The 12,784-nt window shown below is 53.4% G+C and overlaps 47 non-coding genes across 47 annotated transcripts; all 47 read right to left on the reverse strand.

The window, feature by feature from the left end:
* Nucleotides 1-164: 164 nt before the first annotated feature.
* On the reverse strand, nucleotides 165-237 carry trnam-cau (transfer RNA methionine (anticodon CAU)). The gene has a single exon. It is a non-coding gene; the product is annotated as a tRNA-Met (tRNA).
* Nucleotides 238-436: 199 nt separating this feature from the next.
* trnam-cau (transfer RNA methionine (anticodon CAU)) lies at nucleotides 437-509 on the reverse strand. Its single transcript has one exon. It is a non-coding gene; the product is annotated as a tRNA-Met (tRNA).
* Nucleotides 510-708: 199 nt separating this feature from the next.
* Nucleotides 709-781, reverse strand: trnam-cau (transfer RNA methionine (anticodon CAU)). The gene has a single exon. It is a non-coding gene; the product is annotated as a tRNA-Met (tRNA).
* Nucleotides 782-980: 199 nt separating this feature from the next.
* On the reverse strand, nucleotides 981-1,053 carry trnam-cau (transfer RNA methionine (anticodon CAU)). The gene has a single exon. It is a non-coding gene; the product is annotated as a tRNA-Met (tRNA).
* Nucleotides 1,054-1,245: 192 nt separating this feature from the next.
* On the reverse strand, nucleotides 1,246-1,318 carry trnam-cau (transfer RNA methionine (anticodon CAU)). Its single transcript has one exon. It is a non-coding gene; the product is annotated as a tRNA-Met (tRNA).
* Nucleotides 1,319-1,517: 199 nt separating this feature from the next.
* Nucleotides 1,518-1,590, reverse strand: trnam-cau (transfer RNA methionine (anticodon CAU)). The gene has a single exon. It is a non-coding gene; the product is annotated as a tRNA-Met (tRNA).
* A 192-nt stretch (nucleotides 1,591-1,782) lies between these two features.
* Nucleotides 1,783-1,855, reverse strand: trnam-cau (transfer RNA methionine (anticodon CAU)). The gene has a single exon. It is a non-coding gene; the product is annotated as a tRNA-Met (tRNA).
* A 199-nt stretch (nucleotides 1,856-2,054) lies between these two features.
* On the reverse strand, nucleotides 2,055-2,127 carry trnam-cau (transfer RNA methionine (anticodon CAU)). Its single transcript has one exon. It is a non-coding gene; the product is annotated as a tRNA-Met (tRNA).
* A 199-nt stretch (nucleotides 2,128-2,326) lies between these two features.
* On the reverse strand, nucleotides 2,327-2,399 carry trnam-cau (transfer RNA methionine (anticodon CAU)). The gene has a single exon. It is a non-coding gene; the product is annotated as a tRNA-Met (tRNA).
* A 199-nt stretch (nucleotides 2,400-2,598) lies between these two features.
* On the reverse strand, nucleotides 2,599-2,671 carry trnam-cau (transfer RNA methionine (anticodon CAU)). The gene has a single exon. It is a non-coding gene; the product is annotated as a tRNA-Met (tRNA).
* A 199-nt stretch (nucleotides 2,672-2,870) lies between these two features.
* trnam-cau (transfer RNA methionine (anticodon CAU)) lies at nucleotides 2,871-2,943 on the reverse strand. The gene has a single exon. It is a non-coding gene; the product is annotated as a tRNA-Met (tRNA).
* A 200-nt stretch (nucleotides 2,944-3,143) lies between these two features.
* trnam-cau (transfer RNA methionine (anticodon CAU)) lies at nucleotides 3,144-3,216 on the reverse strand. Its single transcript has one exon. It is a non-coding gene; the product is annotated as a tRNA-Met (tRNA).
* Nucleotides 3,217-3,415: 199 nt separating this feature from the next.
* Nucleotides 3,416-3,488, reverse strand: trnam-cau (transfer RNA methionine (anticodon CAU)). The gene has a single exon. It is a non-coding gene; the product is annotated as a tRNA-Met (tRNA).
* A 192-nt stretch (nucleotides 3,489-3,680) lies between these two features.
* trnam-cau (transfer RNA methionine (anticodon CAU)) lies at nucleotides 3,681-3,753 on the reverse strand. The gene has a single exon. It is a non-coding gene; the product is annotated as a tRNA-Met (tRNA).
* Nucleotides 3,754-3,952: 199 nt separating this feature from the next.
* On the reverse strand, nucleotides 3,953-4,025 carry trnam-cau (transfer RNA methionine (anticodon CAU)). Its single transcript has one exon. It is a non-coding gene; the product is annotated as a tRNA-Met (tRNA).
* Nucleotides 4,026-4,224: 199 nt separating this feature from the next.
* Nucleotides 4,225-4,297, reverse strand: trnam-cau (transfer RNA methionine (anticodon CAU)). The gene has a single exon. It is a non-coding gene; the product is annotated as a tRNA-Met (tRNA).
* A 200-nt stretch (nucleotides 4,298-4,497) lies between these two features.
* Nucleotides 4,498-4,570, reverse strand: trnam-cau (transfer RNA methionine (anticodon CAU)). The gene has a single exon. It is a non-coding gene; the product is annotated as a tRNA-Met (tRNA).
* Nucleotides 4,571-4,762: 192 nt separating this feature from the next.
* trnam-cau (transfer RNA methionine (anticodon CAU)) lies at nucleotides 4,763-4,835 on the reverse strand. The gene has a single exon. It is a non-coding gene; the product is annotated as a tRNA-Met (tRNA).
* Nucleotides 4,836-5,034: 199 nt separating this feature from the next.
* Nucleotides 5,035-5,107, reverse strand: trnam-cau (transfer RNA methionine (anticodon CAU)). The gene has a single exon. It is a non-coding gene; the product is annotated as a tRNA-Met (tRNA).
* A 192-nt stretch (nucleotides 5,108-5,299) lies between these two features.
* On the reverse strand, nucleotides 5,300-5,372 carry trnam-cau (transfer RNA methionine (anticodon CAU)). The gene has a single exon. It is a non-coding gene; the product is annotated as a tRNA-Met (tRNA).
* Nucleotides 5,373-5,571: 199 nt separating this feature from the next.
* Nucleotides 5,572-5,644, reverse strand: trnam-cau (transfer RNA methionine (anticodon CAU)). The gene has a single exon. It is a non-coding gene; the product is annotated as a tRNA-Met (tRNA).
* Nucleotides 5,645-5,843: 199 nt separating this feature from the next.
* trnam-cau (transfer RNA methionine (anticodon CAU)) lies at nucleotides 5,844-5,916 on the reverse strand. Its single transcript has one exon. It is a non-coding gene; the product is annotated as a tRNA-Met (tRNA).
* A 200-nt stretch (nucleotides 5,917-6,116) lies between these two features.
* Nucleotides 6,117-6,189, reverse strand: trnam-cau (transfer RNA methionine (anticodon CAU)). The gene has a single exon. It is a non-coding gene; the product is annotated as a tRNA-Met (tRNA).
* Nucleotides 6,190-6,381: 192 nt separating this feature from the next.
* trnam-cau (transfer RNA methionine (anticodon CAU)) lies at nucleotides 6,382-6,454 on the reverse strand. Its single transcript has one exon. It is a non-coding gene; the product is annotated as a tRNA-Met (tRNA).
* Nucleotides 6,455-6,653: 199 nt separating this feature from the next.
* Nucleotides 6,654-6,726, reverse strand: trnam-cau (transfer RNA methionine (anticodon CAU)). The gene has a single exon. It is a non-coding gene; the product is annotated as a tRNA-Met (tRNA).
* Nucleotides 6,727-6,918: 192 nt separating this feature from the next.
* trnam-cau (transfer RNA methionine (anticodon CAU)) lies at nucleotides 6,919-6,991 on the reverse strand. The gene has a single exon. It is a non-coding gene; the product is annotated as a tRNA-Met (tRNA).
* Nucleotides 6,992-7,190: 199 nt separating this feature from the next.
* Nucleotides 7,191-7,263, reverse strand: trnam-cau (transfer RNA methionine (anticodon CAU)). Its single transcript has one exon. It is a non-coding gene; the product is annotated as a tRNA-Met (tRNA).
* A 192-nt stretch (nucleotides 7,264-7,455) lies between these two features.
* On the reverse strand, nucleotides 7,456-7,528 carry trnam-cau (transfer RNA methionine (anticodon CAU)). The gene has a single exon. It is a non-coding gene; the product is annotated as a tRNA-Met (tRNA).
* A 199-nt stretch (nucleotides 7,529-7,727) lies between these two features.
* trnam-cau (transfer RNA methionine (anticodon CAU)) lies at nucleotides 7,728-7,800 on the reverse strand. The gene has a single exon. It is a non-coding gene; the product is annotated as a tRNA-Met (tRNA).
* A 199-nt stretch (nucleotides 7,801-7,999) lies between these two features.
* trnam-cau (transfer RNA methionine (anticodon CAU)) lies at nucleotides 8,000-8,072 on the reverse strand. Its single transcript has one exon. It is a non-coding gene; the product is annotated as a tRNA-Met (tRNA).
* Nucleotides 8,073-8,271: 199 nt separating this feature from the next.
* Nucleotides 8,272-8,344, reverse strand: trnam-cau (transfer RNA methionine (anticodon CAU)). The gene has a single exon. It is a non-coding gene; the product is annotated as a tRNA-Met (tRNA).
* Nucleotides 8,345-8,543: 199 nt separating this feature from the next.
* On the reverse strand, nucleotides 8,544-8,616 carry trnam-cau (transfer RNA methionine (anticodon CAU)). The gene has a single exon. It is a non-coding gene; the product is annotated as a tRNA-Met (tRNA).
* A 200-nt stretch (nucleotides 8,617-8,816) lies between these two features.
* Nucleotides 8,817-8,889, reverse strand: trnam-cau (transfer RNA methionine (anticodon CAU)). Its single transcript has one exon. It is a non-coding gene; the product is annotated as a tRNA-Met (tRNA).
* Nucleotides 8,890-9,088: 199 nt separating this feature from the next.
* trnam-cau (transfer RNA methionine (anticodon CAU)) lies at nucleotides 9,089-9,161 on the reverse strand. Its single transcript has one exon. It is a non-coding gene; the product is annotated as a tRNA-Met (tRNA).
* A 192-nt stretch (nucleotides 9,162-9,353) lies between these two features.
* On the reverse strand, nucleotides 9,354-9,426 carry trnam-cau (transfer RNA methionine (anticodon CAU)). The gene has a single exon. It is a non-coding gene; the product is annotated as a tRNA-Met (tRNA).
* A 199-nt stretch (nucleotides 9,427-9,625) lies between these two features.
* Nucleotides 9,626-9,698, reverse strand: trnam-cau (transfer RNA methionine (anticodon CAU)). Its single transcript has one exon. It is a non-coding gene; the product is annotated as a tRNA-Met (tRNA).
* Nucleotides 9,699-9,897: 199 nt separating this feature from the next.
* On the reverse strand, nucleotides 9,898-9,970 carry trnam-cau (transfer RNA methionine (anticodon CAU)). Its single transcript has one exon. It is a non-coding gene; the product is annotated as a tRNA-Met (tRNA).
* Nucleotides 9,971-10,170: 200 nt separating this feature from the next.
* On the reverse strand, nucleotides 10,171-10,243 carry trnam-cau (transfer RNA methionine (anticodon CAU)). Its single transcript has one exon. It is a non-coding gene; the product is annotated as a tRNA-Met (tRNA).
* Nucleotides 10,244-10,435: 192 nt separating this feature from the next.
* Nucleotides 10,436-10,508, reverse strand: trnam-cau (transfer RNA methionine (anticodon CAU)). Its single transcript has one exon. It is a non-coding gene; the product is annotated as a tRNA-Met (tRNA).
* Nucleotides 10,509-10,707: 199 nt separating this feature from the next.
* trnam-cau (transfer RNA methionine (anticodon CAU)) lies at nucleotides 10,708-10,780 on the reverse strand. Its single transcript has one exon. It is a non-coding gene; the product is annotated as a tRNA-Met (tRNA).
* Nucleotides 10,781-10,972: 192 nt separating this feature from the next.
* On the reverse strand, nucleotides 10,973-11,045 carry trnam-cau (transfer RNA methionine (anticodon CAU)). The gene has a single exon. It is a non-coding gene; the product is annotated as a tRNA-Met (tRNA).
* Nucleotides 11,046-11,244: 199 nt separating this feature from the next.
* On the reverse strand, nucleotides 11,245-11,317 carry trnam-cau (transfer RNA methionine (anticodon CAU)). The gene has a single exon. It is a non-coding gene; the product is annotated as a tRNA-Met (tRNA).
* A 199-nt stretch (nucleotides 11,318-11,516) lies between these two features.
* trnam-cau (transfer RNA methionine (anticodon CAU)) lies at nucleotides 11,517-11,589 on the reverse strand. Its single transcript has one exon. It is a non-coding gene; the product is annotated as a tRNA-Met (tRNA).
* Nucleotides 11,590-11,789: 200 nt separating this feature from the next.
* Nucleotides 11,790-11,862, reverse strand: trnam-cau (transfer RNA methionine (anticodon CAU)). Its single transcript has one exon. It is a non-coding gene; the product is annotated as a tRNA-Met (tRNA).
* Nucleotides 11,863-12,054: 192 nt separating this feature from the next.
* On the reverse strand, nucleotides 12,055-12,127 carry trnam-cau (transfer RNA methionine (anticodon CAU)). The gene has a single exon. It is a non-coding gene; the product is annotated as a tRNA-Met (tRNA).
* Nucleotides 12,128-12,326: 199 nt separating this feature from the next.
* trnam-cau (transfer RNA methionine (anticodon CAU)) lies at nucleotides 12,327-12,399 on the reverse strand. The gene has a single exon. It is a non-coding gene; the product is annotated as a tRNA-Met (tRNA).
* A 200-nt stretch (nucleotides 12,400-12,599) lies between these two features.
* trnam-cau (transfer RNA methionine (anticodon CAU)) lies at nucleotides 12,600-12,672 on the reverse strand. The gene has a single exon. It is a non-coding gene; the product is annotated as a tRNA-Met (tRNA).
* Between the last annotated feature and the right edge of the window lie 112 nt (nucleotides 12,673-12,784).

Here is a 12,784-nt window from a genome sequence, read left to right on the forward strand (position 1 = left end):
CAGCAGATGCTGTGGGAACAGCACTAGATGCTTTCCTGTGTATCGGCGGGGAAAAAAGAGCAGCCCGGTAGCTGGCTGAAGATCACTAGCTTCAAACACCCTCTGCCGTAAGTCCCTAACATGTTGAAACAGATGTGACAATGTCCTACTTTTTCTAAAATACCTGCCCCGTGTGAGGCTCGAACTCACGACCTTCAGATTATGAGACTGACGCGCTGCCTACTGCGCCAACGAGGCATGCTGCATGGCCTTGGCCCTCCCCCCACCCAGGTCAGCAGATGTTGTGGGAACAGCACTAGATGCTTTCCTGTGTATCGGCGGGGAAAAAAGAGCAGCCCGGTAGCTGGCTGAAGATCACTAGCTTCAAACACCCTCTGCTGTACGTCCCTAACATGTTGAAACAGATGTGACAATGTCCTACTTTTTCTAAAATACCTGCCCCGTGTGAGGCTCGAACTCACGACCTTCAGATTATGAGACTGACGCGCTGCCTACTGCGCCAACGAGGCATGCTGCATGGCTTTGGCCCTCCCCCCACCCAGGTCAGCAGATGTTGTGGGAACAGCACTAGATGCTTTCCTGTGTATCGGCGGGGAAAAAAGAGCAGCCCGGTAGCTGGCTGAAGATCACTAGCTTCAAACACCCTCTGCCGTACGTCCCTAACATGTTGAAACAGATGTGACAATGTCCTACTTTTTCTAAAATACCTGCCCCGTGTGAGGCTCGAATTCACGACCTTCAGATTATGAGACTGACGCGCTGCCTACTGCGCCAACGAGGCATGCTGCATGGCTTTGGCCCTCCCCCCACCCAGGTCAGCAGATGCTGTGGGAACAGCACTAGATGCTTTCCTGTGTATCGGCGGGGAAAAAAGAGCAGCCCGGTAGCTGGCTGAAGATCACTAGCTTCAAACACCCTCTGCCGTACGTCCCTAACATGTTGAAACAGATGTGACAATGTCCTACTTTTTCTAAAATACCTGCCCCGTGTGAGGCTCGAATTCACGACCTTCAGATTATGAGACTGACGCGCTGCCTACTGCGCCAACGAGGCATGCTGCATGGCTGTAGCCCTCCCAGGTCAGCAGGTGCTGTGGGAACAGCAGTAGACGCTTTGCTGTGTATCGTCGGGGAAAAAAGAGCAGCCCGGTAGCTGGCTGAAGATCACTAGCTTCAAACACCCTCTGCCGTACGTCCCTAACATGTTGAAACAGATGTGACAATGTCCTACTTTTTCTAAAATACCTGCCCCGTGTGAGGCTCGAATTCACGACCTTCAGATTATGAGACTGACGCGCTGCCTACTGCGCCAACGAGGCATGCTGCATGGCTTTGGCCCTCCCCCCACCCAGGTCAGCAGATGCTGTGGGAACAGCACTAGATGCTTTCCTGTGTATCGGCGGGGAAAAAAGAGCAGCCCGGTAGCTGGCTGAAGATCACTAGCTTCAAACACCCTCTGCCGTACGTCCCTAACATGTTGAAACAGATGTGACAATGTCCTACTTTTTCTAAAATACCTGCCCCGTGTGAGGCTCGAATTCACGACCTTCAGATTATGAGACTGACGCGCTGCCTACTGCGCCAACGAGGCATGCTGCATGGCTGTAGCCCTCCCAGGTCAGCAGGTGCTGTGGGAACAGCAGTAGACGCTTTGCTGTGTATCGGCGGGGAAAAAAGAGCAGCCCGGTAGCTGGCTGAAGATCACTAGCTTCAAACACCCTCTGCCGTACGTCCCTAACCTGTTGAAACAGATGTGCCAATGTCCTACTTTTTCTAAAATACCTGCCCCGTGTGAGGCTCGAATTCACGACCTTCAGATTATGAGACTGACGCGCTGCCTACTGCGCCAACGAGGCATGCTGCATGGCCTTGGCCCTCCCCCCACCCAGGTCAGCAGATGCTGAGGGAACAGCACTAGACGCTTTGCTGTGTATCGGCGGGGAAAAAAGAGCAGCCCGGTAGCTGGCTGAAGATCACTAGCTTCAAACACCCTCTGCCGTACGTCCCTAACCTGTTGAAACAGATGTGCCAATGTCCTACTTTTTCTAAAATACCTGCCCCGTGTGAGGCTCGAATTCACGACCTTCAGATTATGAGACTGACGCGCTGCCTACTGCGCCAACGAGGCATGCTGCATGGCCTTGGCCCTCCCCCCACCCAGGTCAGCAGATGCTGAGGGAACAGCACTAGACGCTTTGCTGTGTATCGGCGGGGAAAAAAGAGCAGCCCGGTAGCTGGCTGAAGATCACTAGCTTCAAACACCCTCTGCTGTACGTCCCTAACATGTTGAAACAGATGTGACAATGTCCTACTTTTTCTAAAATACCTGCCCCGTGTGAGGCTCGAACTCAGGACCTTCAGATTATGAGACTGACGCGCTGCCTACTGCGCCAACGAGGCATGCTGCATGGCCTTGGCCCTCCCCCCACCCAGGTCAGCAGATGCTGAGGGAACAGCACTAGACGCTTTGCTGTGTATCGGCGGGGAAAAAAGAGCAGCCCGGTAGCTGGCTGAAGATCACTAGCTTCAAACACCCTCTGCTGTACGTCCCTAACATGTTGAAACAGATGTGACAATGTCCTACTTTTTCTAAAATACCTGCCCTGTGTGAGGCTCGAACTCATGACCTTCAGATTATGAGACTGACGCGCTGCCTACTGCGCCAACGAGGCATGCTGCATGGCCTTGGCCCTCCCCCCACCCAGGTCAGCAGATGCTGAGGGAACAGCACTAGATGCTTTGCTGTGTATCGGCGGGGAAAAAAGAGCAGCCCGGTAGCTGGCTGAAGATCACTAGCTTCAAACACCCTCTGCTGTACGTCCCTAACATGTTGAAACAGATGTGACAATGTCCTACTTTTTCTAAAATACCTGCTCCGTGTGAGGCTCGAACTCACGACCTTCAGATTATGAGACTGACGCGCTGCCTACTGCGCCAACGAGGCATGCTGCATGGCTTTGGCCCTCCCCCCACCCAGGTCAGCAGATGTTGTGGGAACAGCACTAGATGCTTTCCTGTGTATCGGCGGGGAAAAAAGAGCAGCCCGGTAGCTGGCTGAAGATCACTAGCTTCAAACACCCTCTGCCGTACGTCCCTAACATGTTGAAACAGATGTGACAAATGTCCTACTTTTTCTAAAATACCTGCCCCGTGTGAGGCTCGAATTCACGACCTTCAGATTATGAGACTGACGCGCTGCCTACTGCGCCAACGAGGCATGCTGCATGGCTTTGGCCCTCCCCCCACCCAGGTCAGCAGATGCTGTGGGAACATCACTAGATGCTTTCCTGTGTATCGGCGGGGAAAAAAGAGCAGCCCGGTAGCTGGCTGAAGATCACTAGCTTCAAACACCCTCTGCCGTACGTCCCTAACATGTTGAAACAGATGTGACAATGTCCTACTTATTCTAAAATACCTGCCCCGTGTGAGGCTCGAATTCACGACCTTCAGATTATGAGACTGACGCGCTGCCTACTGCGCCAACGAGGCATGCTGCATGGCTGTAGCCCTCCCAGGTCAGCAGGTGCTGTGGGAACAGCAGTAGACGCTTTGTTGTGTATCGGCGGGGAAAAAAGAGCAGCCCGGTAGCTGGCTGAAGATCACTAGCTTCAAACACCCTCTGCCGTACGTCCCTAACATGTTGAAACAGATGTGACAGTGTCCTACTTTTTCTAAAATACCTGCCCCGTGTGAGGCTCGAACTCACGACCTTCAGATTATGAGACTGACGCGCTGCCTACTGCGCCAACGAGGCATGCTGCATGGCTTTGGCCCTCCCCCCACCCAGGTCAGCAGATGCTGTGGGAACAGCACTAGATGCTTTCCTGTGTATCGGCGGGGAAAAAAGAGCAGCCCGGTAGCTGGCTGAAGATCACTAGCTTCAAACACCCTCTGCCGTAAGTCCCTAACATGTTGAAACAGATGTGACAATGTCCTACTTTTTCTAAAATACCTGCCCCGTGTGAGGCTCGAACTCACGACCTTCAGATTATGAGACTGACGCGCTGCCTACTGCGCCAACGAGGCATGCTGCATGGCCTTGGCCCTCCCCCCACCCAGGTCAGCAGATGTTGTGGGAACAGCACTAGATGCTTTCCTGTGTATCGGCGGGGAAAAAAGAGCAGCCCGGTAGCTGGCTGAAGATCACTAGCTTCAAACACCCTCTGCTGTACGTCCCTAACATGTTGAAACAGATGTGACAATGTCCTACTTTTTCTAAAATACCTGCCCCGTGTGAGGCTCGAACTCACGACCTTCAGATTATGAGACTGACGCGCTGCCTACTGCGCCAACGAGGCATGCTGCATGGCTTTGGACCCTCCCCCCACCCAGGTCAGCAGATGTTGTGGGAACAGCACTAGATGCTTTCCTGTGTATCGGCGGGGAAAAAAGAGCAGCCCGGTAGCTGGCTGAAGATCACTAGCTTCAAACACCCTCTGCCGTACGTCCCTAACATGTTGAAACAGATGTGACAATGTCCTACTTTTTCTAAAATACCTGCCCCGTGTGAGGCTCGAATTCACGACCTTCAGATTATGAGACTGACGCGCTGCCTACTGCGCCAACGAGGCATGCTGCATGGCTGTAGCCCTCCCAGGTCAGCAGGTGCTGTGGGAACAGCAGTAGACGCTTTGCTGTGTATCGGCGGGGAAAAAAGAGCAGCCCGGTAGCTGGCTGAAGATCACTAGCTTCAAACACCCTCTGCCGTACGTCCCTAACATGTTGAAACAGATGTGACAGTGTCCTACTTTTTCTAAAATACCTGCCCCGTGTGAGGCTCGAACTCACGACCTTCAGATTATGAGACTGACGCGCTGCCTACTGCGCCAACGAGGCATGCTGCATGGCTTTGGCCCTCCCCCCACCCAGGTCAGCAGATGCTGTGGGAACATCACTAGATGCTTTCCTGTGTATCGGCGGGGAAAAAAGAGCAGCCCGGTAGCTGGCTGAAGATCACTAGCTTCAAACACCCTCTGCCGTACGTCCCTAACATGTTGAAACAGATGTGACAATGTCCTACTTATTCTAAAATACCTGCCCCGTGTGAGGCTCGAATTCACGACCTTCAGATTATGAGACTGACGCGCTGCCTACTGCGCCAACGAGGCATGCTGCATGGCTGTAGCCCTCCCAGGTCAGCAGGTGCTGTGGGAACAGCAGTAGACGCTTTGTTGTGTATCGGCGGGGAAAAAAGAGCAGCCCGGTAGCTGGCTGAAGATCACTAGCTTCAAACACCCTCTGCCGTACGTCCCTAACATGTTGAAACAGATGTGACAGTGTCCTACTTTTTCTAAAATACCTGCCCCGTGTGAGGCTCGAACTCACGACCTTCAGATTATGAGACTGACGCGCTGCCTACTGCGCCAACGAGGCATGCTGCATGGCTTTGGCCCTCCCCCCACCCAGGTCAGCAGATGCTGTGGGAACAGCACTAGATGCTTTCCTGTGTATCGGCGGGGAAAAAAGAGCAGCCCGGTAGCTGGCTGAAGATCACTAGCTTCAAACACCCTCTGCCGTAAGTCCCTAACATGTTGAAACAGATGTGACAATGTCCTACTTTTTCTAAAATACCTGCCCCGTGTGAGGCTCGAACTCACGACCTTCAGATTATGAGACTGACGCGCTGCCTACTGCGCCAACGAGGCATGCTGCATGGCCTTGGCCCTCCCCCCACCCAGGTCAGCAGATGTTGTGGGAACAGCACTAGATGCTTTCCTGTGTATCGGCGGGGAAAAAAGAGCAGCCCGGTAGCTGGCTGAAGATCACTAGCTTCAAACACCCTCTGCTGTACGTCCCTAACATGTTGAAACAGATGTGACAATGTCCTACTTTTTCTAAAATACCTGCCCCGTGTGAGGCTCGAACTCACGACCTTCAGATTATGAGACTGACGCGCTGCCTACTGCGCCAACGAGGCATGCTGCATGGCTTTGGCCCTCCCCCCACCCAGGTCAGCAGATGTTGTGGGAACAGCACTAGATGCTTTCCTGTGTATCGGCGGGGAAAAAAGAGCAGCCCGGTAGCTGGCTGAAGATCACTAGCTTCAAACACCCTCTGCCGTACGTCCCTAACATGTTGAAACAGATGTGACAAATGTCCTACTTTTTCTAAAATACCTGCCCCGTGTGAGGCTCGAATTCACGACCTTCAGATTATGAGACTGACGCGCTGCCTACTGCGCCAACGAGGCATGCTGCATGGCTGTAGCCCTCCCAGGTCAGCAGGTGCTGTGGGAACAGCAGTAGACGCTTTGCTGTGTATCGGCGGGGAAAAAAGAGCAGCCCGGTAGCTGGCTGAAGATCACTAGCTTCAAACACCCTCTGCCGTACGTCCCTAACATGTTGAAACAGATGTGACAATGTCCTACTTTTTCTAAAATACCTGCCCCGTGTGAGGCTCGAATTCACGACCTTCAGATTATGAGACTGACGCGCTGCCTACTGCGCCAACGAGGCATGCTGCATGGCTTTGGCCCTCCCCCCACCCAGGTCAGCAGATGCTGTGGGAACAGCACTAGATGCTTTCCTGTGTATCGGCGGGGAAAAAAGAGCAGCCCGGTAGCTGGCTGAAGATCACTAGCTTCAAACACCCTCTGCCGTACGTCCCTAACATGTTGAAACAGATGTGACAATGTCCTACTTTTTCTAAAATACCTGCCCCGTGTGAGGCTCGAATTCACGACCTTCAGATTATGAGACTGACGCGCTGCCTACTGCGCCAACGAGGCATGCTGCATGGCTGTAGCCCTCCCAGGTCAGCAGGTGCTGTGGGAACAGCAGTAGACGCTTTGCTGTGTATCGTCGGGGAAAAAAGAGCAGCCCGGTAGCTGGCTGAAGATCACTAGCTTCAAACACCCTCTGCCGTACGTCCCTAACATGTTGAAACAGATGTGACAATGTCCTACTTTTTCTAAAATACCTGCCCCGTGTGAGGCTCGAATTCACGACCTTCAGATTATGAGACTGACGCGCTGCCTACTGCGCCAACGAGGCATGCTGCATGGCTTTGGCCCTCCCCCCACCCAGGTCAGCAGATGCTGTGGGAACAGCACTAGATGCTTTCCTGTGTATCGGCGGGGAAAAAAGAGCAGCCCGGTAGCTGGCTGAAGATCACTAGCTTCAAACACCCTCTGCCGTACGTCCCTAACATGTTGAAACAGATGTGACAATGTCCTACTTTTTCTAAAATACCTGCCCCGTGTGAGGCTCGAATTCACGACCTTCAGATTATGAGACTGACGCGCTGCCTACTGCGCCAACGAGGCATGCTGCATGGCTGTAGCCCTCCCAGGTCAGCAGGTGCTGTGGGAACAGCAGTAGACGCTTTGCTGTGTATCGGCGGGGAAAAAAGAGCAGCCCGGTAGCTGGCTGAAGATCACTAGCTTCAAACACCCTCTGCCGTACGTCCCTAACCTGTTGAAACAGATGTGCCAATGTCCTACTTTTTCTAAAATACCTGCCCCGTGTGAGGCTCGAATTCACGACCTTCAGATTATGAGACTGACGCGCTGCCTACTGCGCCAACGAGGCATGCTGCATGGCCTTGGCCCTCCCCCCACCCAGGTCAGCAGATGCTGAGGGAACAGCACTAGACGCTTTGCTGTGTATCGGCGGGGAAAAAAGAGCAGCCCGGTAGCTGGCTGAAGATCACTAGCTTCAAACACCCTCTGCCGTACGTCCCTAACCTGTTGAAACAGATGTGCCAATGTCCTACTTTTTCTAAAATACCTGCCCCGTGTGAGGCTCGAATTCACGACCTTCAGATTATGAGACTGACGCGCTGCCTACTGCGCCAACGAGGCATGCTGCATGGCCTTGGCCCTCCCCCCACCCAGGTCAGCAGATGCTGAGGGAACAGCACTAGACGCTTTGCTGTGTATCGGCGGGGAAAAAAGAGCAGCCCGGTAGCTGGCTGAAGATCACTAGCTTCAAACACCCTCTGCTGTACGTCCCTAACATGTTGAAACAGATGTGACAATGTCCTACTTTTTCTAAAATACCTGCCCCGTGTGAGGCTCGAACTCAGGACCTTCAGATTATGAGACTGACGCGCTGCCTACTGCGCCAACGAGGCATGCTGCATGGCCTTGGCCCTCCCCCCACCCAGGTCAGCAGATGCTGAGGGAACAGCACTAGACGCTTTGCTGTGTATCGGCGGGGAAAAAAGAGCAGCCCGGTAGCTGGCTGAAGATCACTAGCTTCAAACACCCTCTGCTGTACGTCCCTAACATGTTGAAACAGATGTGACAATGTCCTACTTTTTCTAAAATACCTGCCCTGTGTGAGGCTCGAACTCATGACCTTCAGATTATGAGACTGACGCGCTGCCTACTGCGCCAACGAGGCATGCTGCATGGCCTTGGCCCTCCCCCCACCCAGGTCAGCAGATGCTGAGGGAACAGCACTAGATGCTTTGCTGTGTATCGGCGGGGAAAAAAGAGCAGCCCGGTAGCTGGCTGAAGATCACTAGCTTCAAACACCCTCTGCTGTACGTCCCTAACATGTTGAAACAGATGTGACAATGTCCTACTTTTTCTAAAATACCTGCTCCGTGTGAGGCTCGAACTCACGACCTTCAGATTATGAGACTGACGCGCTGCCTACTGCGCCAACGAGGCATGCTGCATGGCTTTGGCCCTCCCCCCACCCAGGTCAGCAGATGTTGTGGGAACAGCACTAGATGCTTTCCTGTGTATCGGCGGGGAAAAAAGAGCAGCCCGGTAGCTGGCTGAAGATCACTAGCTTCAAACACCCTCTGCCGTACGTCCCTAACATGTTGAAACAGATGTGACAAATGTCCTACTTTTTCTAAAATACCTGCCCCGTGTGAGGCTCGAATTCACGACCTTCAGATTATGAGACTGACGCGCTGCCTACTGCGCCAACGAGGCATGCTGCATGGCTTTGGCCCTCCCCCCACCCAGGTCAGCAGATGCTGTGGGAACATCACTAGATGCTTTCCTGTGTATCGGCGGGGAAAAAAGAGCAGCCCGGTAGCTGGCTGAAGATCACTAGCTTCAAACACCCTCTGCCGTACGTCCCTAACATGTTGAAACAGATGTGACAATGTCCTACTTATTCTAAAATACCTGCCCCGTGTGAGGCTCGAATTCACGACCTTCAGATTATGAGACTGACGCGCTGCCTACTGCGCCAACGAGGCATGCTGCATGGCTGTAGCCCTCCCAGGTCAGCAGGTGCTGTGGGAACAGCAGTAGACGCTTTGTTGTGTATCGGCGGGGAAAAAAGAGCAGCCCGGTAGCTGGCTGAAGATCACTAGCTTCAAACACCCTCTGCCGTACGTCCCTAACATGTTGAAACAGATGTGACAGTGTCCTACTTTTTCTAAAATACCTGCCCCGTGTGAGGCTCGAACTCACGACCTTCAGATTATGAGACTGACGCGCTGCCTACTGCGCCAACGAGGCATGCTGCATGGCTTTGGCCCTCCCCCCACCCAGGTCAGCAGATGCTGTGGGAACAGCACTAGATGCTTTCCTGTGTATCGGCGGGGAAAAAAGAGCAGCCCGGTAGCTGGCTGAAGATCACTAGCTTCAAACACCCTCTGCCGTAAGTCCCTAACATGTTGAAACAGATGTGACAATGTCCTACTTTTTCTAAAATACCTGCCCCGTGTGAGGCTCGAACTCACGACCTTCAGATTATGAGACTGACGCGCTGCCTACTGCGCCAACGAGGCATGCTGCATGGCCTTGGCCCTCCCCCCACCCAGGTCAGCAGATGTTGTGGGAACAGCACTAGATGCTTTCCTGTGTATCGGCGGGGAAAAAAGAGCAGCCCGGTAGCTGGCTGAAGATCACTAGCTTCAAACACCCTCTGCTGTACGTCCCTAACATGTTGAAACAGATGTGACAATGTCCTACTTTTTCTAAAATACCTGCCCCGTGTGAGGCTCGAACTCACGACCTTCAGATTATGAGACTGACGCGCTGCCTACTGCGCCAACGAGGCATGCTGCATGGCTTTGGACCCTCCCCCCACCCAGGTCAGCAGATGTTGTGGGAACAGCACTAGATGCTTTCCTGTGTATCGGCGGGGAAAAAAGAGCAGCCCGGTAGCTGGCTGAAGATCACTAGCTTCAAACACCCTCTGCCGTACGTCCCTAACATGTTGAAACAGATGTGACAATGTCCTACTTTTTCTAAAATACCTGCCCCGTGTGAGGCTCGAATTCACGACCTTCAGATTATGAGACTGACGCGCTGCCTACTGCGCCAACGAGGCATGCTGCATGGCTGTAGCCCTCCCAGGTCAGCAGGTGCTGTGGGAACAGCAGTAGACGCTTTGCTGTGTATCGGCGGGGAAAAAAGAGCAGCCCGGTAGCTGGCTGAAGATCACTAGCTTCAAACACCCTCTGCCGTACGTCCCTAACATGTTGAAACAGATGTGACAGTGTCCTACTTTTTCTAAAATACCTGCCCCGTGTGAGGCTCGAACTCACGACCTTCAGATTATGAGACTGACGCGCTGCCTACTGCGCCAACGAGGCATGCTGCATGGCTTTGGCCCTCCCCCCACCCAGGTCAGCAGATGCTGTGGGAACATCACTAGATGCTTTCCTGTGTATCGGCGGGGAAAAAAGAGCAGCCCGGTAGCTGGCTGAAGATCACTAGCTTCAAACACCCTCTGCCGTACGTCCCTAACATGTTGAAACAGATGTGACAATGTCCTACTTATTCTAAAATACCTGCCCCGTGTGAGGCTCGAATTCACGACCTTCAGATTATGAGACTGACGCGCTGCCTACTGCGCCAACGAGGCATGCTGCATGGCTGTAGCCCTCCCAGGTCAGCAGGTGCTGTGGGAACAGCAGTAGACGCTTTGTTGTGTATCGGCGGGGAAAAAAGAGCAGCCCGGTAGCTGGCTGAAGATCACTAGCTTCAAACACCCTCTGCCGTACGTCCCTAACATGTTGAAACAGATGTGACAGTGTCCTACTTTTTCTAAAATACCTGCCCCGTGTGAGGCTCGAACTCACGACCTTCAGATTATGAGACTGACGCGCTGCCTACTGCGCCAACGAGGCATGCTGCATGGCTTTGGCCCTCCCCCCACCCAGGTCAGCAGATGCTGTGGGAACAGCACTAGATGCTTTCCTGTGTATCGGCGGGGAAAAAAGAGCAGCCCGGTAGCTGGCTGAAGATCACTAGCTTCAAACACCCTCTGCCGTAAGTCCCTAACATGTTGAAACAGATGTGACAATGTCCTACTTTTTCTAAAATACCTGCCCCGTGTGAGGCTCGAACTCACGACCTTCAGATTATGAGACTGACGCGCTGCCTACTGCGCCAACGAGGCATGCTGCATGGCCTTGGCCCTCCCCCCACCCAGGTCAGCAGATGTTGTGGGAACAGCACTAGATGCTTTCCTGTGTATCGGCGGGGAAAAAAGAGCAGCCCGGTAGCTGGCTGAAGATCACTAGCTTCAAACACCCTCTGCTGTACGTCCCTAACATGTTGAAACAGATGTGACAATGTCCTACTTTTTCTAAAATACCTGCCCCGTGTGAGGCTCGAACTCACGACCTTCAGATTATGAGACTGACGCGCTGCCTACTGCGCCAACGAGGCATGCTGCATGGCTTTGGACCCTCCCCCCACCCAGGTCAGCAGATGTTGTGGGAACAGCACTAGATGCTTTCCTGTGTATCGGCGGGGAAAAAAGAGCAGCCCGGTAGCTGGCTGAAGATCACTAGCTTCAAACACCCTCTGCCGTACGTCCCTAACATGTTGAAACAGATGTGACAATGTCCTACTTTTTCTAAAATACCTGCCCCGTGTGAGGCTCGAATTCACGACCTTCAGATTATGAGACTGACGCGCTGCCTACTGCGCCAACGAGGCATGCTGCATGGCTGTAGCCCTCCCAGGTCAGCAGGTGCTGTGGGAACAGCAGTAGACGCTTTGCTGTGTATCGGCGGGGAAAAAAGAGCAGCCCGGTAGCTGGCTGAAGATCACTAGCTTCAAACACCCTCTGCCGTACGTCCCTAACATGTTGAAACAGATGTGACAGTGTCCTACTTTTTCTAAAATACCTGCCCCGTGTGAGGCTCGAACTCACGACCTTCAGATTATGAGACTGACGCGCTGCCTACTGCGCCAACGAGGCATGCTGCATGGCTTTGGCCCTCCCCCCACCCAGGTCAGCAGATGCTGTGGGAACAGCACTAGATGCTTTCCTGTGTATCGGCGGGGAAAAAAGAGCAGCCCGGTAGCTGGCTGAAGATCACTAGCTTCAAACACCCTCTGCCGTAAGTCCCTAACATGTTGAAACAGATGTGACAATGTCCTACTTTTTCTAAAATACCTGCCCCGTGTGAGGCTCGAACTCACGACCTTCAGATTATGAGACTGACGCGCTGCCTACTGCGCCAACGAGGCATGCTGCATGGCCTTGGCCCTCCCCCCACCCAGGTCAGCAGATGTTGTGGGAACAGCACTAGATGCTTTCCTGTGTATCGGCGGGGAAAAAAGAGCAGCCCGGTAGCTGGCTGAAGATCACTAGCTTCAAACACCCTCTGCCGTACGTCCCTAACATGTTGAAACAGATGTGACAAATGTCCTACTTTTTCTAAAATACCTGCCCCGTGTGAGGCTCGAATTCACGACCTTCAGATTATGAGACTGACGCGCTGCCTACTGCGCCAACGAGGCATGCTGCATGGCTTTGGCCCTCCCCCCACCCAGGTCAGCAGATGCTGTGGGAACATCACTAGATGCTTTCCTGTGTATCGGCGGGGAAAAAAGAGCAGCCCGGTAGCTGGCT

The sequence above is a fragment of the Osmerus eperlanus genome, chromosome 1 (assembly GCF_963692335.1).
Source record: "Osmerus eperlanus chromosome 1, fOsmEpe2.1, whole genome shotgun sequence".
Lineage (NCBI taxonomy): Eukaryota > Metazoa > Chordata > Actinopteri > Osmeriformes > Osmeridae > Osmerus > Osmerus eperlanus.